General features: G+C 37.3%; 1 protein-coding gene and 1 pseudogene across 1 annotated transcript in view; one reads left to right on the plus strand and one right to left on the minus strand.

Moving 5' to 3' along the window:
- The window catches only part of UMAD1 (UBAP1-MVB12-associated (UMA) domain containing 1), a 217,823-nt gene that overhangs the window by 75,162 nt on the left and 116,494 nt on the right, over nt 1–26,167 (plus strand). The gene's annotated exons all lie outside the window — the stretch shown is intronic.
- On the minus strand, nt 1,485–24,751 carry LOC132673566 (5-azacytidine-induced protein 2 pseudogene; annotated as a pseudogene).

Consider the following 26,167-nt stretch of genomic DNA (forward strand, 5'->3'; position numbering starts at 1 on the left):
GCGTCCAACTTCCGCTCAGGTCAAGATCTCACGGTTCATAAGTTTGAGCCCTACGTTGGGCTCCATGCTGTCAGTGCAAAGCGTGCTTGGGATTCTTGCCCTCTCCTCACTCTCTGCCCCTCCTCAGCTTGCGATTTCTCTCTCTCAGAATAGATAAACTTAAAAATAAAGTTATTATAAAGTTAGTGTAGAACTATAAGCTTAGTTAAAGCATTCCTTTTCAGATATTGTACCCAGTTCTGTAATCCTGGAGAGACTGCTGTTTGCCCATGGAGTCTCAGAGGTGACTCTACTGTAGAAAGCTAGGTGAAATTAAACCATTAGATTTACCCTGGTGTGGATGTGAATCCCATCAGTTCCCAGAAATTCTCTGGGTTCTGTACTTTGGTGTGGTAGCTAACTTTTACTTATTAAGACTTTTCATTTTAACTAAGGCTTTTAGATTTGAACCCTTAAGTTCATGAATGTAGGAAGCTTATGCTTTTGAAATTATCTGATCTATTTAATTTAGCTATATTTTGGTGCTTTTACTTTTCAGAGTTAAATCTCTCTTCTTATTTTGGCTTTCACCGAAGTAAAATAGAAAGATTCATTATTCTCTATTTCATGGAAAAGTATGAAGAAACCATTACTATTTTCACCATAAATACTTAAGATCTTGAGGAACATGGTTAAAAGGAAGCCATATACCACACCATACTCAAAGTAAATGCCTAGCCTTCGAGAAGCTTTGGTGATCTTTCATTTTCCATTCATTCCCTTAAAATGAAATAGTTACCTATAATTTCCATTAATTTTCATTATCACTTTATATCTTTTTGTTTCTGAAGTGAAATGGTATGCCAACTAATTTTATTTTTCATTAAAAAAAACAATGTTTTTAATCCCAAATGCATTAATTAAAAATGCTTTGCAGTCTCCCATAATACTCACAAAATATCTAAGACCTGAAACTCTGATACTAAAAAACATTTTCATTCAATTTGAATTGTATTATATAATAAATATAAGATTAGAAAGTGTTTTATTTATGCTCCTTAAAGTATACTTAATGATCTATTGTGAACAGGGTGGTGTTATTTTAGTGGTTTCAACCATGGAACACTTGGGTTTCATAAAACCAATGGTGTAAAAAAATGTTCAGGAACACATCATATAAATTACTGTTTAATAGACAATGATTTGTCCGCGAAGAGTGATTATGCCTTAAATGAATATTGTTGCAAGGTCAGTCAAAGAGAAAAGTTGACGTTGGCTGATTGATAGCATAGCACTCTGGAGGGCACAGATATTATAGCTAGAAATAACCCATAATGGTATTAGATTTGAAGGAAAAATAGTATAATTTAAAGGTAATTTTTAAGGTACAAGAATGTGGACTTTCCAAGTCCACTTTTAGTTTGTTACACACATTTCTTGGAGAAACACTGGGAAAGATGTCACGTCTTCATCTTCAGAATTAATTTCTATAAAGTCAGTTTTGATTATGTGGATCCTAAAGTTTTAGCTTCCCCAAAGGTCACCTTACTCAGTTTTGGAGGACCTGGGAACACCCACGAGTTCCCTCCCATACAATTTTTGCAGTAGTAATTGTGTTCCTGAAATCTTGTGCCACCATTAGGAATGGATCTTTCATTGTGTGCCCATGACTGGAGAATTGATTTTTTGGATAAATTGTTTCTATCTCCTGATAAAGGAGAAGTGGTGATATTTATTACAAAGGGCTTTGCCATTTGGTATTGTCTTTTGAGAGATAGTATTGTCTTTTGAATATTCTGGTAAAATACATCAAATGGATTTCTGTGTTATCCTTCCCGATGACTTCAGTGCATTCTTTTGGGCTTTCCAGATTGCAGTTGGGGTTTTCAGTGTTATTAGTTCAGGCTGCACTTAAGTCACTGATATAAATTAGTCATTTCTCTCCTTGGTTCCCAGTATGAATGTTGCATAGTATGACTTGAGAAGCATAGTCTTTGGAGATGCCTGCTAGTCAGACCGTCTTCCTGAGAATGATCCCTTTTTTCAGTGTTTTAGATTTTTGTAGTTCAATTTTGAGATCACTGCATTTCTTCCTCCTGAGTCCCAGCACTTGTGCTCAACCATTGGTCTTCAGGTACAGCTCCATTTTTCCACCTCTCCAGTTTGATGAAGGTAGATGTATGTGCCTCTTTGCCTGTGAGTTTCTACTTCTGTCTTTATCTGGAAGAGTTCTGTTTATTTAGATTGTATCTGTTCACTCAATACTTTCAGGTTTAGTTGTCTTTATTCATTTTGTTCTAATGTGCTCTTCAGATGATCTTATCCATGCAGGCCTTCTGATGTGCACAGAACGCTTATTTATTTGTTTTTTTTTTTTTTTTTCACAGAACATATTTTTCTTCATCTAATCAAGTTCCTATAAATGTTTCTTCCAGAAGTCTTATTCTTTAAGAATCAGTTCTCTCTCTTTGAATCCTAAAGTTATTTCTTAATGTCTTCATATAAAATGACAGGGCAAAATAAGAAATGACAGACTTGTACCTCAGTGGGTTGAGATGAGAGTCACTGTGTCACTCAGAGCTTTTCCACAATTTGGAGGGCAGGTGTCATCCCCTAACAAGTAATCCAGCATGGCTGGAGCCTGGCTTCCAATGGCTGCTTAAAGAGATGGTCACTTCTCCTCCCCTTGTGTTAGAAAACAAACTGAAAACAACTGGGGTGGCCAGAGGTCACAGGGCCTCTGGTTTCCCCAAAGACCCCTCTGCTTCTCCTGAAGTGATGGCTGCCTTGCTCCGTGAGGGTGTGCCTTGTCTTGGCTTGGTCTGCACCCCTGCCCCACAGGTTCTGGAAACCTACATTTTGAGAGTCCTGGTGTCTTCTGGAGAAAAAGGAGTTAAGCTCACAAAAATGTATAATTTTTACATATTAATTTAGGAGAAACTCATTGTCTACTGAATCAGACATCTGGGTCTGAATCTCTGCTCTGCTACTTGCCGGCTGGGACTTTGGTGAGTTAATTAACCTCTCTGGGCTTCAGTTTCCTCAGTTTTGAAAGGAGGATGATGACATGGTCTCAGTAGGGCTGCCGTGATGTTTATATCTGATAATTGATGTGAACTGTGCAGCCCACCGCAGGGCACAGAATGGGTGCTCACTCAACAGCAGTTTCTCCTTCTGACCAGCAGAAAGCCGAGGTTTCTGCCTAAGCCTGTCTCCAGTTCTTAAGTTTGGGTTTTGTATGGTCCATTTAATCTCCAGAGCAGATCATCTAGATCATGTTGGAGGATCAAAAGCCTCAAGAAGGACTACTGCCACAGTAGAAGTAAAAAGCAAAATTAGTAGGAAACACTCAGTATTACTTGATTTATTTAACCTATGACAGTTTTATTCGTTCTGATGACACATCAATGGTTGTACCATTATTTTGATGTATATGCTGAGATTTACACAGTTTTAGTGACCCTTACACTTTCATCTAACAGAAAATGATTGTTTTTGCTTTGTTTATCTGCACATTTTTGCTAAACTGGTCTCCTTGAAGCTTGGCATATTGTCTTTTTATGTGTACTAATATAAGAAAGAGTGTCTAATGTGGGAAGGTTGCATAATTTTATAGTACCCAGGTTTTATGATAAAATGTAGAAGCACCATAATATAAAGTTGGTGTATTCATTTCTTTTGAGCTAATCCTGAGTATTTTCTTTTTCTTGAAGTGTGTTTCTTTCTTTGCCTCTCCTCTCTTTTGCATGTTCTCAATAAGCGTCTATATATTTGACTTACAGAACTCATCCTGAGATTTAATTTAGGTTTTCCTTACTGAGTGGTCCTTCATCATTGGTAGGAAGCTAGCCTGAGTAATTCTCATGGCTTATTGGACCATATCATTTCCTGCATGTTATCTGTATTGAATTACAGTAGGAGATCCCAGTGAGAGACCGTCTACCCGACTGTCTGGGGGCTTGGCTTCTGAAGCTCATTAGACCAGAGTTCAAATATGGTATATCTAACATTAATTAGCTATTGGTCTTTGGGCAGGACACTTACTATCTTTTTGCCTCAGTTTCCCCATGTTTAAAACGGAATAATAATGCCTAATTTATCAGATTGTTATAGATTAGATGAGATGATGTATACCAAAGGCTTAGCCCAGCATGTGTGTACACTAAGTCCAAAGTAAACATTAGCCATTATTATGTAATGGAAGATACAGTGTTATTAAAACGTTGTCTTACTAATCACCTTAAACCAAGCAACAACATAATCCAATTTTTCACGTTATCAATTGAAAACATGGATTCTAAAATCCAAACTAATAGAAAGCCAAACTAATAGAAAAATGTCATTTTGATATGTATAGGATTATAATTATTTTGAATTGATAAAAGTGTCTACAGAATATTAAACAATAGTTAGCTATTAAAAGAATTAGTGCACTTTCTTAAAGATGTTCAGCATATGACCAAGACATAGAGTAGGCATTGGAAGGATTTACTATACTTTATGAAATTTTTCCAGTATGGGATCTGACTCGCTGAACTTGAAAATGAAACAAACAAAACAGAAGCTTGTTCTCCCTGTGCCCATGGTGCCAGAAAATAAATCACTGCTGTATTCGTCAAGTCATAAAATTTAAATCATCTCTATTTGAGTTGGATACCTTAGGGTAGTATTTGATGCTAACCACTGGTTCAGGCAGGATCTGGTGACATTTAATGGACTATTGTTCAAGGTCAGTTGACACTAGGTCATTGCCTCAATATTAAAGCATTACGAAATAATATGAATGTAAAAAAAAATTCCATTAAGCACTGGATATAAATGAACTTTATATGTCCTTCTAACCAAATATACTATGGTTTATGGTTATGTGACAAATGCTATGCATTAAGAACATTTTCTTGCTTTAGCTTTACCAATAATTTGCTCCTTTTTTGAGCTCTCAGGGCTGTGGCTACTTAACAACACATGTAGGCATTTCTTTATGTGCTTCTCCTGCTTTTGTGTTTTTATAGGCCAGAAGCCCCAGCCTTCCTCCTCTGTGGAATGCTGCTGATGCTCAAAAGTGGCACTGTCTTTGCCCTGGACAGTACAGTGCCAGTGTTTCATTTTGTTTTTTGTTTTTTGTTTTTTTTTTACACCTGCCATGTTCAGTTGCCTTGACACAGCTGCATTTAGAATTAGCTGGTAGCCTGAGTTTCAAGGTCAATGTTCACAGGTGAGATAGAGTTCCCAGGTGAGACAGAGAATGGGAAAAGGAAATAAAAAGGAGAGACGGGCTACGGAATGGAATCCTGTTGTTCGAATTCCTTAGCGAGCTGGCAGAAATTTTAGGAGAAAGGGTAAGAAACTAGTTTTACTTCTCGGCCCCATTATTCAGGCCTAATATCTGAATGAGTTACAAACTTTTAAAATGAAGTCTTTCAGATGTTGGTTAATTATTACAAAAGTATACCTTAAGTAGCTTAGGCTATGTATTTTTAACTAAGAGCTTAGCCTAGTTTGTGAAATTAACAACTTTTTAATTTGACAGAGCGCAGATGAGACCATACACATACTTAGTAATGAACTGTATCAGCAGGCATTCGAGGTCTCACCGAGCAGTTAGTCTCTGTCTCACTGTCATTATTTTGCTTCGCCTCTGTGAAATTCACCATATTCGCAGTAAGTTGCTGTAACGTCAGGTGAGATCTGGCATTTCTCCCCATTCCTAACATCTGCCCTTTCCATGTTGTGCTCAACAAACTAAAACAGTTCTTTGCAGCAAGCGTCAGTAGCTCAGCCAGTGTTTCTTTGAAATGATTATTTACTCTTGTGTAGTAAGGTTTAACCTCAGTAATCTTTGCTGTCTAAAAACGGTCAGAAATATCAAAGCTATCAAAGCTAAATGGATTCTTCAAGATCCATTTTTCTCAAGGAAGCTGACTGGTGTTTCTAATGACGCAGCAGGTTGAGCAAAACCTTCAGAAACTTGGGATATTTATATTAGAGTCAAAAGCAGTTGGTATTTCTTGAAATATATACATAAAAATATATACATAAAAAATATAAACATAAGTTTATACTAATCAAGGTATTTCATGATCTTCTGAGAAATTATAGGATTTTCCAGTTGCCACTTTGGAAAGATGATGAATTCATGAACAGTAGAAGAAATGACCCCACTTGTCATTGATTGGTTCAAGAAACCTATAAAGATGTTCAGATTGTACGTCTTTGTACCAAGGGGAGCACAGGAAGGTTAGCCAGGGCTTGCCTGTAGAGAAATCTGAGTAAAGCTTTGCAGTTCCTGTGTCAATGGGGAAAATAGGAAGGCAGCTTAAACAAGTTAAGACTGCTAAGTATCTAATTACTATGTGGTGAGCCCCCTTTATTTCCCTCTAATAGGAGCATAATTTTTAAAAGTTCTTGAAACCCTGGAATCACTACTACTTTCAAGGCATGAGGCATATTTGAAATTCTGAACAGCAGGCTAAAACTTTCATTTGAAAACTGGTCGGTAGCAAATTTTAATACGAAGCAAAAGAGTTCCGTTATTTCGTCCAAACCTGTATATTTTTTACATCCACCTGAAAGATGTTGTGTGAGAATTCACGACTACCCTGTGTGTCACATATCAACTAAAAGTGTCCTGTTAATCCTCCTTCAAACTGTTGTAAATTTAGCTTTACACCAGTTCGTATAAGATTGATGTTTTCTCTTCACAGCTTAAGGTAATACTTTATTTGACCTAAATTGTTTCAGATTTTAAGTTGGGATTGGCTTTGGTGTAGAAATCTGAAGAATTTTGAAATTTGGTGAGCAAATTCAAGTAGGACATTCCTTGTGTAACCGTTCATAACACTGTCCACTCTTATAATCTGCCTTTTGTATTACTCTTCCCATTCTGAAGCTTCATAACCCTTTTTATAGCTTACTACCTATAGCAATCAATAGATTTTGTAATCGTTTCCGTTTCTCTGGACTTCATCCAGAGTCCGTTTATGTCTTGACATGTAGCTATGAGAATTAAAGACAGTTTGCGAGCAGAAATAAATTTAAAGTCTTCCTCAGCTGAATACTGAAATCAGGAATTCACTGTTTCTCTAAATCCTTGTTAAACCCTGATTTTTAGGCATGCTTTTTTTTTTTTCCTGCACTCCATTCATTTGATGGAAACATTAATTAAGTTAATAGCATGGCAGCGTCTCCCACTGCCACTGTGAATCCCTGAGCAGTAGTGCACGTTACATTAACTTCTTCAGGTTATAAAGCCCCCATTTTGCATGGTGAAGCAATAATTTCAGGGAATAGTGCTTAATGAAGTTTCCCCAGGTGTTTAACTTATTAGAAGTTTGAATCCTTTTAAGTGCAAGGAAAAAAAAATAAAGAAGTAGTTTTTTTTAAACAATTTTTAATACAGTGAATGAAAACAATTACAATGAAAGCTGAGATTCTCCCCGCTTATTAAGCCAACATTAACTTGAATACACATGACACCACTGGCTTGCTGAGAAAGAACTGTGAACTTTTCAGTTAACTACAGTTAATATGATAAGGACCGAGCACAACCTGCATTTCTTTTTCCTCAAATATGGGACTTTTAAATCAACGGACTAAAAATCCAATACATTTATAAACTGACAAAATAAAGTGGGTGGATCAGTCACTTAAGCGTCTGACTTAGGATCAGGTCATGATTTTGGGGTTCGTGGGTTTGAGCCTCGGGTTGGGCTCTGTGCTGACAGGAGCGTGGAGCCTGATTCCGATTCTGTGTCTTCCTCTCTCTCTGCCTCTCCCCTGCTCATGCTCATGCTCTTTCTCTCTCTCCCTCTCTTAAAAAAAAAAAAAAAATTAAACTTAAAAAAATAACAAAGTGATTTTTCTACTGCTAACTAAAATATTTAATTTTTTTGATGTAATGAAACTAACCACTTTGTAATTAGAATTCTTTGGAAAAAGCTTTCTTACCAACTGACTCTTAAAACTTACCATAGTGATAAAGTTGTTGGTTAATTAGTTACTGACGTGAGCCACCTGTCTTGTGTAGCATAGAGCCTAGTACGTAATAGATGCTCAGCAGAGGTTTGTTGACATGTTGACGATTCACATGGTAATGGCCTCTTTCTGTGTAACAGTTCCTTTTTATAGTCAACAGGTGTTTTTACTACATTTTAATTATCTAGGCTCTAGCACTATTTAATTATCTTTCTAAAAATTTTTATTAGATTTAAATGCAATGTGAACATTTGTACTAGGAAAACATACTAAAATAGGTTTATGTTTGAGCTCTTTCCCCTCTTTAAATTGCTAAAACATAGTTGACATACAATATTACATTACTTTGAGATGTACAACACAGTGATCTGACAATTCTGTACATTACTCGGTGCTCACCACACTAAATGTAGTTCACCATCTGCTAACCATACAATTTTATTACAGTGTTATTGACTATATTCCCTGTGCTGTACTATTCATCTCCATGGCCTATTTACTTTATAACTGGAAGTTTGTACCTCTTAATCCCCTTTACCTGTTTCACCTATCCTCCTTCCAACCTCCCCTCTGGTGACCTCCAGGTTTTTTTCTCTATGTTAGAGTCTGTTTTGTTTGTTTTGTTTTTTGGATTCCGCATGTAAGTGAAATCATATGGCATTGGTCTTTCTCAGACTTAATTCACTTAGCATACTACCACCTAGGTCTATCCATGTTGTTGCAAATGGCAAGACTTCATTCTTTTTTATGGCTGAGTAATGTTCTATTGTGTGTGTGTGTGTGTGTGTGTGTGTGTGTGTATCTCATATCTTCTTTATCCATTCATCTGTCAGTGGACACATGGCTTGCTTCCATATCTTGGCTATTGTGAATGCTTTCCCTTTTAAACATGTTTCCATATCTGGGAAGATAAAAAAGAAATTGTTACAATGGTTGCTTTCAGGGCCTGGGAATGGGGTGTTGGTAGAGAAGGGAACTCTTCACCAGTAACTCAGGAAATATTTATAAAGCACCCATTAGATGTCAGATACTTTGCAAAGTGTTCGTTATTTTGGGAGTATCAAGATATAGTCCCTGTCATCATGAATTTTATAGTTTCATAGCCTGGTAGAAGAGCCAGGCATTTAACACACACACACACACACCCATGTATGTGTGTGTGTGTGTGTGTGTGTGTGTGTGTGTGTGTGTATATCCATTTGCAACAACATGGATAGACGTAGGTGGTAGTAGAGGAACCAGCATGTGCAAAAGCCCAGAGGCAGTGGGGATTCTGACTTCCTGAAAGAACTGAAAGAAGACCAGTAACACTGAAGTATGGAGAGGGAAGCAAAGAACACGGAATGAAGATGGAGAAGAGACAGGTCACAGTATACAAGGCTTGGTAGTTTGAATTTTGTTCTAAAGTACAAGGGGATATTATTGAAAGGTTTTTAAGCAGAGGAGTAATGGTATCTGTTTTGTTTTGTTTCTTTTTTTTAATGTTTATTTACTTTTGAGAGAGAGAGAGAGACAGAATGCGAGCCAGGGAGGGGCAGAGAGAAAGGGAGACAGAATCTGAAACGGGCTCCAGGCTCCGATCTGTCAGTACAGAGCCCGATGCTGGGCTCAAACCCACGAACCATGAGATCATGACCTGAGACAGAGTCGAATGCTTAACTGACTGAGCCACCCAGGCACCCCTGTTTGTTTGTTTTAACTTGAAGACCTCACTCGTTGTTGTTGAAGAGAATGGATAGGAAGTGGCCTAAATCAATAATAAATAGTCTAGGCGAGAGATGGTGATAACTTGGACTAGGATGGTGACCATAGAAATGGAGAAAAATGGATGTGTTGCGTATGTATTTGGGGACTTGGTGATGGATTAAATTTGGGGACAAGGAGGTACCCTAGAACGAATCTCCATGTCTGCTCTCATGAGCCGCAGGGTAGAGGTTACCGAAGTCCAGAGAAGGAGAAGGTTTGGGGGTGGGGGGAAGATCAAGAGTTCAGTTTTTAGACAAAGTAACTTTTATGTAGTAATGGAGGTTTATAGCAGAGGTTTGGGCTTCTAGTGTAAATTTCAGGATTTACATCTCTGTGAATGGATGTGATTACATAAGGAAGGCATGTTGAGAAAGAGAGCTGGGGAACTCTAAAACTTAGAGCTTGAGTAGTGTAGGAAAAAACTCACAAGGGGCTGAGAAAGAACAGCTGGAATCAAGAGGAATATTAAAGAGAATGGGTTATGAAAGCCAGGGTGGAAGTGCTTTAGTAAGAATTAGGCCCATCCTTGTGTATAAATTTGTAGAATTGTAGTAAGTCTTATAATTTATGTGCATGTATGTTTTTCCTAGAAAATGCCTTTTTATTTATTGGTATCCAAAAAACAAACCACAGTGTAACTAAAAATGAAGTTAACCAATGAGATGATCTTGGGTGGACTCTAGACTACTTTTTCTGAACGTACAGTTACCAAAGACGTGTTCAAACACCTGTCCAAAATACAGAGTGGGGAATATACAACATGCAGAATGCAAGTAGACAAGATTTTTATAAAACCTGCGTCCTGTGTTCCATGTATTATCATTAACTTGTCTCTGCTGGTTGGATTCATAGAGCTTTAAGATACATAAATGTTAATGTTGAATTTAGTTTTGGTTCTTGCCTTGTTCGTTCTCGTGTGCCAAAACTTGGCAAAGTAAGTAGGGATTGCCATGCATACGTGTTCAATTGCTCCTTCTTATCTGGGTAATATAGCTGAACCAATCAGACTCAGGAATGTGTCTGGTATTCCCTGAGCCCCTTTGTAGTTGCAGTAGCTGATGCTACTGAATTATCTTGCTAAATGATAGGCTGTTTGCTGCCGGAAGGAAGAATGTTCTAATGGAAAGACCATGGACTTGGCTTCAATCCCAGCTCTAATTCTTACTCCTGCAGATTTGCACAGGCTACTTAATCTCCTCATCCTCCGTTTTCTCATGTGTGAAATGCCTATTCATAATGAATACCTACCTCACAAAATTTTTGTGAGGGTTTACTTAATAAAGCTAAGTGTGTAAAATGCTGAAGAAAATATCTTTAACAAAGCGTGCACTTCATAAATGTACTGGTTTTTAAAGGATTTTATAAAAAATATAGTTTCTGGTGTCTCCTAGCCCTTGCATTTATGTAATTATTTCTCGAATTTAAAAAGATTACAGTTCTTTTTCATCACAGAAACTGAGGTTTCACCAGACACCATAGTGTCTACATGATCATAATTCGTTAAGACATAATTTATGCCTGTATTTGTTGCTCTGTTCCTCAAGGTGCCTCTTCCAAGTCACAGCTTCTTAGAAGGATTAATTCTTTTAATTCATGAACTTAATACAACCAAAATTTTCAGATAAAGTGATTTTCAAGATTGTCAGTTGAAAAGCAAATATATACAAATAATCAAAGATTTGAAATTCTGTGTTCATTCATTTAAAAGAATCTTGATGGATGAGAAAGTTAGTATTTGACATTTAAATTTTTCTGACTTCTGATGTTAATGCTTTATTTGGTCTAAAATGGCACTCTGATGGAATATTCCTGTCTCTGTTACAGTAGACTTGCTGTATACTAAGCCCATCAAAGTGATAAACATGCAAGTATAATCATGTTAAATAATAATTCTCAGTATATTAGGGAAGACTTGCAGAGAAATATTTATGGTAAAGCACATAGGTTATGGAGTAGGTTGTTTTTGCTTGGTCTGTATGTGTATATGTACATTTACATTCCTGTTGAAACCTGAAAGAGGCACTATATTTTTAAATGTTATTTTTAGTTTTTCACATCAGTGTGCATTTCTGTTTAAGTATCTGTCTAGAATTGGTCCAGAAGCAACATAATCAGATCTAGTCTGGTGAGTCAAAATGAAATGTATACAAATTCACATTCTTAGAAATAAGTTGATCTAAAATCAAAGCAAGAGAAAAAATGTGGTGTGAAATGTTACACAGATTCCACCACAGCATAATTGGCAAAGGATAGTAGACATGCTATTTGTTAAAACTTGAATTACAACAGTTGCTTAATTTTCTCACAATAGGATATAGCAAAGCAGTTAAGAAACATCATCTGTGAAAAACAGCATTAAGGCAGGTTAAAGAACCACAAATACAAAGTATATAAATTATAAAATTGAAAACAGAATGTTCAGTAATAATTGATTTTTGATGTCCTTTATAGATTTTTTTCTTGTTACACTGATTGGTTTATTTGAATAAATTTTCCAAGATCATGTTAATATTTTTCCTCTGTACATGTATGGGCTTATAAAATCTTATAGATTTGGGATTTTCCTACTTTGGATAACATGAATGTACTAGAGAAGTACTTTACTAATAATTAAGTTGGATTTTTCTGTTTTGCACTGTTGACAAAAAGTTCTTTTATTGTGGTAAAATATATATAACATAAAGTTTTCCACTTTAACCATTTTAGTGATACTAACGACATTTACAATAATGTGGTATCATCCCCACTATCTATTTCCAAAATTTTTCATCATTCGAAACAAACTGTATTTTTAAAAATGAAATCTTTATTAAGATATAATTCATATACCATGACAATAACTTACTTAAAGTGTACGATTCAGTGGCTTTTCATACAATCAAAGAGGTGTGCAGCCATCCCCACAGTCAACTCTAGAACATTTTCATCATCCCCAAAGAAACTCTACCCTTTAGCAGTTAAGCTTCATTTCTCCCCAGGTTTCTATCTGAATGGGTTTGCCTATTCTAGACATTTCATATTAATGAAATGATAGAATATCTGATTTTTTGTGACTGGCTTCTTTGAGTTGTGTATTTTCAGGGCTCCTCCACGTTGGAACATGTGTCAGCACTCCATTCTTTTTGATTGCTGAATACTATTTCATTGTGTGGCTCCACCACATTTTATTTGTTCCTTAGTTGATGGACATTTCGGTTGTTTCTACTTTTTGGACATTAAGAATGGTGCTACTATGAAATTTGCATACAGGTTTTGTGTAGGCATGTTTTCATTTCTCGTGGTTCGTGCATAGGAGTGGAATTGCTAAATCAAATGGTAATTTTATGTTTAACCATTTGAGGAATTTCCAGCCTGTTTTTGCAAAGCGAGTGGCCCATTTTGCTATCCTAGTAAAGTGTGTGGGGATTCCAGTTTCTCCACATCCTGGCCAGTACTAATCGCTACTGTCTTCTTGATGATAGTCATCCTAGTGGTTGTGAAGTGATACCCACAGTGGTTTTGTTTTACATTTACCTGGTGGCTTAATGATGAGCATCTTTTCATGTGCTTATTGGCCATTCATATGTCTATTGAACAAATGTCTATTCAGATCTTTTGCTCGTTTTTAAAATTTTTTTTAGTGTTTGTGTGTGTGTGTGTGTGTGTGTGTGTGTGTGTGTGCGCGCACGCACGGGCGGAGGAGCACAGAGAGAGGGAGACAGAGAATCTGAAGCAGGATCCCACAAATCAGTAGGCTCATGACCTGAGCCGAAGTCGGGCACTTAACTGACTCTGTCACCCAGGCGCCCCTGCTCATTTTTCAAGTTGAGTATTTGTTTTTCAATCACTAAGTTGCAGAAGTTCTTTATATATTCTAGATACAGGTCTCTTACCAAATCTGACTTAGAATTTTTTTTTCCTATTCTGTAGGTTGTCTTTTTTGAGATTTGATGGTTTCTTCTCTCCTATTCCTAATGACATTTCTCTGGGCCAGCAAAGTCCTGTGTTCTGTGCTGTAGCATTTGGGAGGCATTTATTTTGGTACTTGCTACTGTGCTGGGCACTGGGACCAAGTTCTGGGAGTAGGAGATGGAACTCACTCTCTGTAAGCTTACCATCTAGAGAAAAGGTCACAAAAAGTTACATTGTCAGGAAAATCACTCTATGTTTACAAACCAGGGAGAGTTTATTTGACTAGATTAATGATAGAAACTTGCAAGTAGCTGAAGGAGATCAGCTTGAATATCATTGAGTATATGTTACTTCGTGGTGTGTAAAAACTAACCTAGTACAGTGATTTCCAACAAATGGTCTGTTGCGCCATGTTTTCCACTGCCCCTCATCAGAGCCCTGGGCCCTGGAAGCTCATCACGTTGGGTCATTATTTTTGTCATTGACTAGGTGGTTTCTTCTCCCCATTTACTCAACTCTTATCTGATTTCCAAGGCCTATCTTAAGATACCTCATGACAGGCATCTTTCTGATAACTGATGATCTTTTCTTTCCTCAGTGTGCTTTTGAACCTTAAATGTGTCTTAACTAATAGCCTCCTATATGAATGTTTGGTTGTCCTCATAGCTTGCACATATTCCAGTTCAGACCATTGATTTCTTTGGGACGCTACCCATGGGGCTGAATGGAAGAAACATGGTAAAACCAAGGGATTCTGTTCTAATTTTGCAAAATCATTTGGAAAAGTGATAAAGGAAAACAAAATCTGGGAAAAATCAGATAGCAGTGGGTTAGCAGACGCTGACTTGATATACTTCATTAAAAAGCTATTATGTTGAGTTAATGGAAATGAAAATATACAAATTTAGATATTGTTTAGCCTGTTGAGCATGTCCGTTCCTTAAACACCCATATTTTTCATGGGATATGCACTTTTAGTAGGCTGACATAGAACTCTCATATGTTTAAAGTTTTCCATTTCACACATGTTGTCTAAATATGTACATGTAGTTTTTCCTTTAGCTACCGACCTAATAAAAGCCTCTTGTGAATGCTTATCACCTTGTAAAGTAGTTACCAGAGCTACAGTAAAATTTGCCTGCAAGTGAAAAGGCTTTGACTTCCCTAGAGGGAGAATAAAAAACATATGAGACAAACAGCAGCAACTGAAATTATCTGGTGTAGAAAGTGGCAGGATGCCAGCCAAATGCTCTGTCCCTAAAATGGTTTAAACCTTTATCTCAACTCACTAAAAAGGCCACCTTGTTTAAGGAACTTCAAACACAAACTTGGAAATGTCTCATTATTTTGGTACAGTTTACACAAATGATCTCCCCTTTTATTGCTATCTTCAGGTATGAAGGCCCTAAAGGGTTAGACGAATTTTTTAAACATTCCTATTTCTTTTTAAAAATGGTGTTGTATAGTTGTTACTGAAAGTTGTTGCAGTGTTTATTTTAGATACTTCAATGTATCTAATTAGAAATGATGTCGGTTTGTTAAGTAGGCAAAGTGGCCTTCAAGTGCATGGTGAAAAATGAGTAATGAGAAGCCTTCATTAGCCATTAGGCTTAGGAGGACTTTTCTCTAAATAATAGAGATGGAAGGGGTTCATAAATCTTACTGTTTTGGAGTGACCAGAGGAGAATAGACCATGCTATGTAGAGATATTTTGATGTCTGTCCTAGGGCAGGGGACAACTCTAGCCTTGTTTTGCTCAGAAGTATTGGTACTTTTTCAAAGTTACTTTTTAGAAGGTTCACTCAGCTTTTTGCTTTATAAATTTTAAATTATTTTTTTAATGTTTACTTATTTTTGAGAGAGCATGAGAGGGGAAGGAGCAGAGAGGGAGGGAGACAGAAGATCTGAAGCGGTCTCTGTGCTGACAGCAGTGAGTCTGATGTGGGGGCTCGAACCTACAAGCTTTGAGATCATGACCTGAGCCAAAGTCGGATGGTTAATGGACTGAGCCACCCAGGTGCCCCCAATTCTTTAAATTCTTAAACCCAGAGAGTCCTAGTCTTAGAAAACCCGATTATAGATAAATGCTCTATTCCTGAATAATCACTATGATTTTTGCTGTAATTATTAATACCACTCCATTTGAACACTTTGTGTCTTACAGAGTGTTTCATACATGCTACTTAATTTTGATTCTTTGAGAAATCCTTGGAATAAGGCAAGACAAACACTTCTCTACTGGTTTAGGGATGTGGGAAGCTGAGGTTGAAACACACCAAGTGACTTGGTAGGGGCCACAGGGTAGCGGAGGATGGTTTTCTCTCCACCACTCTACAGTGCTACCCACAAAGCTCCAACTCTTAGGGGTGCCTGGCTGGCTCAGTCGGTAGAGCACGTGGCTCTTGAGCTTGGGTTTGTGAGTTTGAGCCTCTCATTGGGTGTAGAGATTACTTAAAAATAAAATCCTTAATGGGGCGCCTGGGTGGCTCAGTCGGTTGAGCGTCCGACTTCAGCTCAGGTCACGATCTCGCAGTCCGTGAGTTCGAGCCCCGCGTGAGGCTCTGGGCTGATGGCTCAGAGCCTGGAGCCTGTTTCCGATTCTGTGTCTCCCTCTCTCTCTGCCCCTCCCCCGTTCATGCTCTGTCTCTCTCTGTCTCAAAAATAAATAAACGTCAAAAAAAAAAAATTAAAAAAAAATCCTTAAAAAGAAAAAAACAAGAAAGCTTGAAATCTTAGGTTATTGTGATACTTCACAGTTATGTAATATATTTTTGCCAAGAAATAATAAACCTTTGAACCAGTCAAAACTGCCAGATGGGCTGCTGCCATTGTAGTAACTCAAAAGCAGAGATGGATGTTTTGGGTCTTTGACCTCTATGACTGAGCCCACTAGGTCAAGATTTCTGGAAATGGGTACTCTTCATTGTTGTTTGCCAAATTACCCTATTTCTCTATGTAACTGAAAATCTGGCCTTCATTATTTTCAATTTAACAGATAATTTTCCTAAAAGGAAGAGAGAGTTTGCTTGTGTTCTTGGAAGAAAGTATAGTAATTAAATATAAACCATTAAGTTATCAGAGAATATGCTGTTTCTGGGCCGAAAAATAGGAAAACAAAATGTAATCACCTAACAAAGCATATGTTTAAAGCATATGTTGTATTGTATTCATTATATGTTATCTTTTATATACAAATATTTTATTATTGGTCGTATATTTATGTAATAAAGTTACATGATATAATAATTCCTGAAACCAAATTCTGTTCCATCGATTAGAACATAGTATAATTCAGTACCAATTCATAAATAAATACTTATAAAACTATTATGGAACAATGATAATTTGAAATTGCTGCTATAAAACAAATGACCAATCCTGGAATTGGAATATAAATGACTCAATCAATCTTGTTAGAGCTGGCAGAATTTGTTAAATGTTTATTTCTTTGAGAGAGAGAGAGAGAGAGAGAGAGAGAATACATGTGCACACAAGCAGGAAACGGGGAGAGAGAGAGAGGGAGAGAGAGAATCCCAAGGAGGCTCTGTGTGGTTAGCCCAGAGCCCAACATGGGGCTCCATCCCATGAATCGTGAGATCATGACCTGAGCCACAATCAAGACCTGGCTTGATTGAGCCAAACAGGTGCCCCTAGAATTTTCATTTTTTAATTTTTTTATTTTTATGGGAGCTGTTAAGGTGAGCTTTATTTTTGCCTTGGACTTACATTTACAGTAAAGTAATCCACATTGTGCTGTGGTGGGGCATTGATAATATAATAATGCTGATTCAAACATTTACCAAATTTTATGTAATAGCTATTGCCTTTTTATACCTGTTTAAATGCTATATATCATGTTTTCTTTTGAGAATAATAGTACATTTTAATATGTTTTCTATTTTTAGAAAACTTTGGGGAAAAAGAATATTTTTCACAATAATACTTTGGGATTAGCTCTGTCATTCTAGAACCAGTCATGGTTATCAATAAGTCTAGAAACCACCAAGGTTCCCAGATTCCTAATACCTCTATGCATCCCCTTTTATTGCTGTGCTACAGATCTCCCATCACACAAGATTTTCTTATACTCTGGACTTTGCTTAAATCGATGTGATTGCACTGATTTCTGTATTTGCTATTGGGATTTTTTCCTTTTTTTTTTTTTTTTCCAAAATTTCTCCCTTGTTAGTGCTTTTAAAAGTTCTAGCCTGTAGCCTTTCCATACTTGGTGTTGGTATTTTACAATAGATGTGAAGAAAAATTGTATGAGATTCCAAGGCAAATATTATCAGTTATTTTTTTAAGTTAAAATGAATGCTGTAACAATTCCATAGTATATACCATGAAATTTAATGTGCTAAATTAACTTAAACAGTTTTAACATTTTTTCCTTGAAGGACTCTTTTCTGGGTTTTTATAATCTCTCTTAAGTGAGGATACAAGGTGGTTTAATTACTTTCCAGCAAAGCACACTCTTAACAGCCAACATTCCAAGTTAAAGCTATGTGTCTTCTTGGGGTTTGAACTGTTTCCACCTAATCCAAGGAAAAATATTTGAGGGACATTAGTTAATGCATTTTCCAGGAATGGGAGTGGGTAAGTATTTTTTTCATAGCTTATAGAATATTTAGCAATTTGAGCCTCTAATATTTAATTTTATAGCGTTCTCAGTACTGGTGTCAAAGGCTTCCTCTAGAAATAGTGAGAAATTATGTGAATTCCCTTCTTGGTATGTTTAGGAGGGCAGGTCATAAATCTTAGTTTCATATTTTTCTAAAATGAAACCAGGCATTGATATTTGCTGTGATCTAATATGCAGATACAATGAAAAGATTCATAAACTATAAAGATTTTTGAAAGTTGTCACAAAAGGTCACATAAACTGAAACTGTTGTGCAGAAAACATCTAAGATTTAATTACTCTTTTCTGTGATATTTAAGTTCTGTTAAAACTTTAATAACATTAAATACTAATGAAAGGACCTTATGTGTCTCATTTGCATTCATAAATATCCATGAAGGATCTCTTTCACCAGAGTTATTCAATCTTAGTCCAGGACGAGGTCAGACATTGATTATGTTTGACAGTCTTAACAAAAGTGAATGGGAAAGATAGATTTTCCTGTATTTTCCGGCTAGAATGGTGAGGGCACTGATCTTGAATATATAGTTTGATATATGGAGAGGAATATTAACACAATAGAATGATAACGGTCAAGTACAACCATAACGATTACTAGTTATTGAGCATCTGGTAGATACACCAGGCCACATAACAACTCTTTATGTGTTTCATGTGAAGTAATTGAAGCAAACATCTCAAGTTCAGATGGTATTACACCCATTTGACCGAATATGGAAACTGAAGTTGCAAGAAATGAAAAGACATGTCTAAAGTTTCCCAGCTGGAGGCCATTTTGCATACAATGGACCTCACTGAGCCAAGCTGCTTGTCCATGTTTGACTACCTTGTGTTCAGAGACAGAAAAGGTATTGATAATATGTAATTTATTTGGCTCAGAAATGTTTGTGCTTTTAAATTTGAATTAGCTGTCTTTTGGCAGTTTGCGATTTGTAACATGATGGAAGATAGTAAAACTCCACTCAAATTAGTATGACTATTCTGATTTAATCTCCTCTGATCACTCTCTATTTCATACTACACATGGATGCCTATTTTTCTTATATTTAACAAACATGTATATAGCCCAGGTGTGCATCAGGTGCTGCCCTGAGTATTTATGAAAATGAATTCATTTAATGCTCGCAGTATCTCCATGGAGATATAGGTATTAATTTTTCCCCATTTTACAGATAAGATAACCGAGGCACAGAGACATTAAGTGACTTGCTCAATTACAGGTAGAAAGTGGCCAAGCAGGGATTTGAACCCAGTCACTTTGGCTTCAGAGTTTGTGCTCTTCACTGTCTGTTTTTCAGATTTTATAGAATATGGTGAAAGCAATAATTGTTTGAAACTTCTTCCTGGACTGAGAAGTGTAAAGGGGTAAATAGAGATAATAAATAATGTAAATAAAATATTTGGTAAGAATAATAACCCCCAATAAGACCTTGGAATTCTTTGTTAAAAATGGAAGAAGAGCGGCGCTTAGGTGTCTCACTCTGTTAAGTGTCTGACTCTAGATTTCAGCTGAGGTCATGATCTCATGGTTCATGGGATGGAGCCCCACATAGGGCTCTGCACTCACAGCGTGGAGCCTGCTTGGGATTCTCTCTCTCCCTGTCTCTCTGCCCCTCCTCAGCTGGCATGCATGCTCTCTCTCTCTCAAAATAAATAAACTTTAAAAAAAATCGGAGATGAATTTTGAAAACAGCTATAATTGTGTTAAAATCCAGTTGAGCCTCCTACTTTGTAGGGTCTGTTTGATGTTGTACAAGCTCTTCTTTATGGATATAGCTGACCAGTGTGCACATGGTGTCATTATTGTTTCCTGTGTTGTACCGCTAGTTACATTACTTCCACTAATGAACAAGTATTGAACTCTGTGACGACTATTTCATGTCCTCTCCACTTACATGTATCCATATGTAATAAATGAGAGACATTTCCTTTGGACATACGGGACAAATGAGGCTTTTAGAGTTGTTAGGTTAAAATAGGACTGATGTTTCTATAGCTTTAGAGAGAGAGAGGCTGGATGCATCAATTGAAACAATGGATTGGTAACACTACAACCGAAGAAGTTTCTGAAGACGACTTAGAAGTTTTTGATTAATTAAGATTTCAACTTAGATGAATTTCAGTTTTGGCAAACACAAAGACTAAGCGATCCGAGCTGTGCAGTGTGGGAAAGTCCAGGAATGTAAATTAGACTTTGCTATGAGACGTTCTAGAAGTGTACTCAGCCTAAAATTGAATATTTATGTGGGAGTGGAGTGACAGGTGGTCACTACCCCAGCTCCTCTGGGGGTGGATTAAGGACCTTTGGTTTAAGCTGGATCTTCTAACTACTCTGTTTACCTGTAATCAGTCAAGTTTAGCAGGAGCTAATTTATTGGATTTAGGTTTCAGGGCCCCTTCCTTACACCAGCCACTTCCAAGGATTTGGGAGGGTCTCTGGTTCTGTGTTCGCATGGCCATATTATTTTGCAAAATTTTCAAAAATTCTTCAGAATTTGAGGATATTTAAACCACACGGTTAAAACTGCTGGCTCTACCCTGACCCTCCTTCCATCACTTTGCTCACCTGCTGCATTGCTTTGGCGTGATCACAGGCATTGTTGCAATCTGGCTAGAGGGAAGTTGAACTGGGAATAAATATGTAACTTTAACTTCAGCTTGAAAGATGGTTTGGAATGTTTCAATCAGACAACTGAGAAATCACAGATTCCTAATTTAGACAAATATGAAGAGTTACTTTATTTTTTACCTTAACCTTTATTTATTAAAGAACTGAGAACATTCAGATAATAGAACATAAAATTAAAGCAATAAAGGTGAATGATGAAATAGAAATTATTCTGATGGCAAAAAGTATATTATACCCCCCCCCAAAAAAAATCAGATTCTCCCCAAAGCAGTAATTCTAAAAGTGCTAACTTTTGAACAGAAGTAGCAAGTAGGCTCGATGAATTGTCTGAAAATGCAGTTAATGAAGAAGAATGAATCCTATGAATCCCTTGGGGAAAGAGCTGTGTTGCTTGGCTGACTTGACCACAAAATACAAACACAGAAAAAGATAACATAAAACTTGATAATATGTGTCTATAATGAGCTTTATAGTTCACCAGTGTCTTCAATTCAAAGAGTATTTAGGAGTACTCCCCACATAAGAAACTGAAAGTTTGCAGTTTATATATGAAAAGAAATTGTATGGAAGTTTCTCCAAATTTGACAATGGTCCTAAAAATTTACCTGACAGGAGTTGTGAAGTTAGAAGGTTTCTTAAACATATATTTGTAAACAATAAGATTTCTATACCCAAAGTAGAAGAAACCCCAAATTCTTCTTCCTTTTTTCGTGTGGAACGTTGTATCACAAAATTGGTATTTGCCAAAATGTGCAGAGTCAGAAGTTTAAGGAAGGAAGTGTTAGAAAAGTGTGCCAGATGATTGATTAATAAAAAAGAGGATAGTATTCCTCTGGATTTTGTGAAGTTTGTGGTATTTTCAGTTGTTTACAATTTAACTTTTGGTCATTTTTCTTATTCTGCGTGCGTTATCATTTGTATCTAATTTTGTGTTCCTAACTTTGTATTCTTCATCTTTAAAAGGGCTCTAAAACTGTAAGCTTCAGACCCCACACCACCTGTCTGTAGTTGATAGTTTGTAATGTGAAAAAATATCATGCAGCACACGTATTCCCAAATGCCTAGCATGAGACGTAGAAGCTCCCTCCCCCACCCCCCATTTCTCAGCTCAGAAGAAAACCTGTAAGAAAGGTTTAACTTTTCCTGTGTATTTTCTTCAGATGTTTAGATCTGTTTTGTCCAATAAAGTAGACACTAGGCACACGTGGCTATGGAGCCCTTTAAGTGTGACTAAGGTACTGAATTTTTAACTTAATTTAAATTCCATTTAATTTCATTAAAATTTAATTTAATGAATTTAAATTGAAATGTGAAACCACTACCCAATTCACTGATTAAAAATACTGCTAAATATGTTTAGAACAACTTGGGTATGTTAATTTACTTCAGCCATGAATTTTGTGAAATCTATATGACACTGGTGTGCACCTTTGTGTGTGTGCACGCGTGCGTGTGTGCACATGTGTGATGCATATACACTTTTTTCCACAAAGGATAATACTCTGCATACACTATTCTACATCTTAGCTTTTTAACTTAATTCTATGTTTTGCTCACTAACTTACAGATATCTCATTTATTAGCTGCATAATATTCTTTTCTATTTGTATGATCTTTTTTTCCCACATAGATGCTGGAGTGATTTTTAAAAAAATTTTTTTAAGTTTACTTATTTATTTTGAGAGAGACAGAGAAGAGAGCTCGAGCAGGGGACGGTAAGAGAGAGAGAAGGAGAGAGGAATCCCAAGCAGGCTCTGTACAGAGCCCGATGTGGGGCTGGAACTCACAAAACTATGAGATCCTCACCTGAGCCAAACTCAAGAGTCAGACGCTTAAGCGACTGAGCCACCCAGGTGGCCCTGGAGTGATTTTTTTTTTTTTTTTAATTTAAGTGAGATCATGTCACTCCTGTGTTTAAAACCCTTCCATGGCTTCAGATCACTCTCAAAATAAAATCCCAAGTCTTTAGTATGTCTCTAAGGCCTGACCTGCTGTGTCCTCTCTGTTCTTCTGCTAAGTTCAGGGTAGCATGTGCATCTGTTAATGTGTAGATGGGGATTAAACACAGGTACTTGAGTCTTTTTTTAAAAACTCTGTGAGGAATGTCACCAGTAAAACAAAGTCTCTTTATTAATCAAATGTAAAGTCTTACTTAGTTCCTCACTTATCTGACCACCACCAGCTCCTCTTAAAGCAAAGAAATCCGGTATTTTCCTCCCCAATAGCACTCACTGGAGGAAAAATAAACCTTGTTAACCAGAGTAAAAAATGTTGCAGGCACTCTGTAATCAAGAGCACATTTGAGGGAGGAAATGGTGTTATGGCAGATAGTTGAAGTACACTGTGTCTTAAGAATTTGGTGCTTCTTTATTGCTAGATTAAATTTCAGAATTGAGAGTCTAAATTTTCCTTTTCACATCTGGTGACACTTTTTTTAATCAGTGTGCAAAAGGAGAAAAATCTGTCTGCCTTCTCTCCATGCCTCTAACTGCCGTCCAGCCTATGCCAGACTTAAGGAAAAGCCTTTTACGTTGGCAAGCAAACTCCAAAATGGTTTCCAAGCCTATTAAAAGTAAAGGAAGAGTTTTGCAGAAAAACTTTAGGAAAAAAAATTTTTTTATTGGAGCAGTACAAAATAAGAAGCAACTTTTAAAATTAAACAATGAAAAATAAAAATGTGTTGGCTCACAGTGCGTGTAATGTTGCTGTTCTGGTGCCACCAGTGTAAGGCAGAGTCCTGTGACCTATTAAAACTTAAAATTTAGGAATGTAGAATTTTGGAGGATTTATGATTATTGACAGCTAAAGGGATTATGGTGCAAGTTACGGTGATAGTTAGAAACACATGGACTGGAGCACATTTATCACTGAATGAATGTGCTGGATGAACAAATGAATAAACAAGGGGACCATGTTGCTTTCAGTAAGTAGCGTGTGTTAAGAGCATCGTGGGCTGGGAGCAGGGGACTGAAGAAATCAGGGATGAGTGAAGCAGAGAGAAAAGAATATGAAGTGATTGCAGAGAAGCAGTGAGCTCTAAACTGAGGGTGGTATGAAATAGGACGCCAGGGGGTGAAGACAATGATTGAAAAATGAAAAGATAACCATTTATGTGTGAGTCTGGGCAAGTGGCCACTTCACTTTGGAGTTACTAGAACTTTTCAGACTCTGGTTTTAAAGAAATCAGGAGTGAGGGCATGTGGAGGACTGACCAAAAACAAGCTCGTCAAGGTGTTCAGAGAAGTTGAGAATTAAAGTGTAAGTAGGTCTGGTCAGAATGTGTTTAACACTGTTCATGAAGGAAGTGACAGAAAATCTAGCTGATCCTGGCTTAGCTGAAAAGGGGCATTCACTGTCTCACATCAAACAGCCCATGGCTTGGGCTGACTTGAGGCTTGTCCTGATGCAGGTTCTGACGATGGTCCTTGTTGTGGAGGGCTGATACTCCTCTGGCGGATGGATGGCTGTAGCTGTTACATAGTTCTTTGGTGTATGTGCTAGTCCCTATTGCGTCCCACACTGTGGGAGTGTCTTGATCAACAAATTTTTAATTTTAATGTTGAATTATACATTTCCATATAGTGTTGAATTTTAACCTTTCGGTTAAGCACTTTGTGGGTCCTGTGCAAGTAATCCTTGCCAAGCGAAGATGGAGAAAATATTCCCTTATTTATCTTAACTAAAGAAGACCCAGCTTTTGGGCCAATGACATTTAGAGTTCTAGTCTGCTCAGAATTCCTTGTAGGTTTCTGGGTGATTCTGTGTAGCACAAGTTGGGGACCACTGGCTTACATGCTGCTGAAAGTCTTCCCAGGATTGCTGGGTACTGCCACATCGCGGGGTACCCACTCACCCCAGAAGAAATGACGAGTTTGACTGAACACCTGCATATTGACCGGTTTTGTGGCAAAGTAATATGCATTAAAAGTTTTTGTTTTAAATGAGTAAAACTTTGCCTTTCTTTGAGAGAGGAGTTATTACTTGTACTAAGAGAGAATGATAAGAATGTGTTAGTGGTTAGTTAAAAAAAAAGAAAGGAAGTTAGGAAGGAAGGGAAGTAGAAAGGGAGGGAGGAAGGTAGGAAGGAAGGTAGATATGGTAAGTAGGAAGGAAGGAAGGTAAGTGGGAAGGAAGGTGGGAAGGTAGGAAGGAAGGAAGGAAAGAAGGAAGGAAGGAAAGAAAGAAGGTAGGAAGGAAGGAAGGCAAGAAGGTAGGAAGGAAACTCCAGAGTGGTGTCTCTTCATAAGCAATGATCAATTATATTGGGTAGTCAAGGTGTCTTCTTAGATTCTGAGATTTTGAAACTCCTTAACTTCAGGACTCTTGATCCTTTATTTTTGACATTGTTGCACACTATGAGGTATCCAAGATGTGAGAAAATAAAATTATTCCAGATGGTGCTTCTTTTTCATTTTTTAGAATGTTTCCATCTAATCCTCTCCCACAAAAGAAAAATTCCCCCTTGGAATTGCTTCTGTTATTATTTGTATTCGTTTTTAACCTTGACAACCATGTGGACATAGTACAGGTGGTTTTGTGGGAGAGTGATCTATAAAATTCTTTGTGCTGTGCTGCAGAAGGGGAAATACTTCAATCACCACAGCAAAGCTGCTTTAAAGTAATTAAACATGTTTTGCAGCCAGATGTAAATGAAGTAACTTTTTTTGAAGATGGGTTAATCTACAGATATCTGATCATTATACTTTTGGGTAGACAGAAAGGCAGAGTAACACTGATTACGTGTCGGGGTCTGGCTAGGTTCCCAGCTCCACCACTTGCTAGCTGTGTGGCCTTGGCAAGCCCTTTCGCCTCTCTGAATTGAACATGATAGGAGTCCCCACCTTGTAGGGGCGTTCTACGGATTGAATAGAGAATGCGGAGAATGCAGATAGCTCCAGGCTATCCGTGCCTGCTACACAGTACGTTCTCCTTGAATCCTAGTTATGTTGTTGATTCTGCTGCTGCCATCATCCCAGGAGGTGCAGCAGGGTCTTGGTGGTGTTTGATCTTACCTCCTTTTGGTCCATCCAGAGTGAAGGCTTTGGGGTTGTGAGGCACTCTTAGAAATTAACATGCGGGGTGCTTGGGTGGCTTCATTGGTTAAGCATCGACTTTGGCTCAGGTCATGATCTCACTGCTCTTGAGTTCGAGCCTGACATGGGGCTCTTTGCTGACAGCTCAGAGCCTGGAGCCGTCTTCAGATTCTGTGTCTCCCTCTCTCTGCCCCTCCCCTGCTCATGCTCTGTCTCTGAAAAATAAAGAAACATTAAAAAATTTAAAAAAAAATTAACATGCAAAAATTGAGG

This window comes from Panthera onca, chromosome A2 (assembly GCF_046562875.1).
Source record: "Panthera onca isolate mPanOnc1 chromosome A2, mPanOnc1 haplotype 2, whole genome shotgun sequence".
Taxonomy (NCBI): Eukaryota; Metazoa; Chordata; class Mammalia; order Carnivora; family Felidae; genus Panthera; species Panthera onca.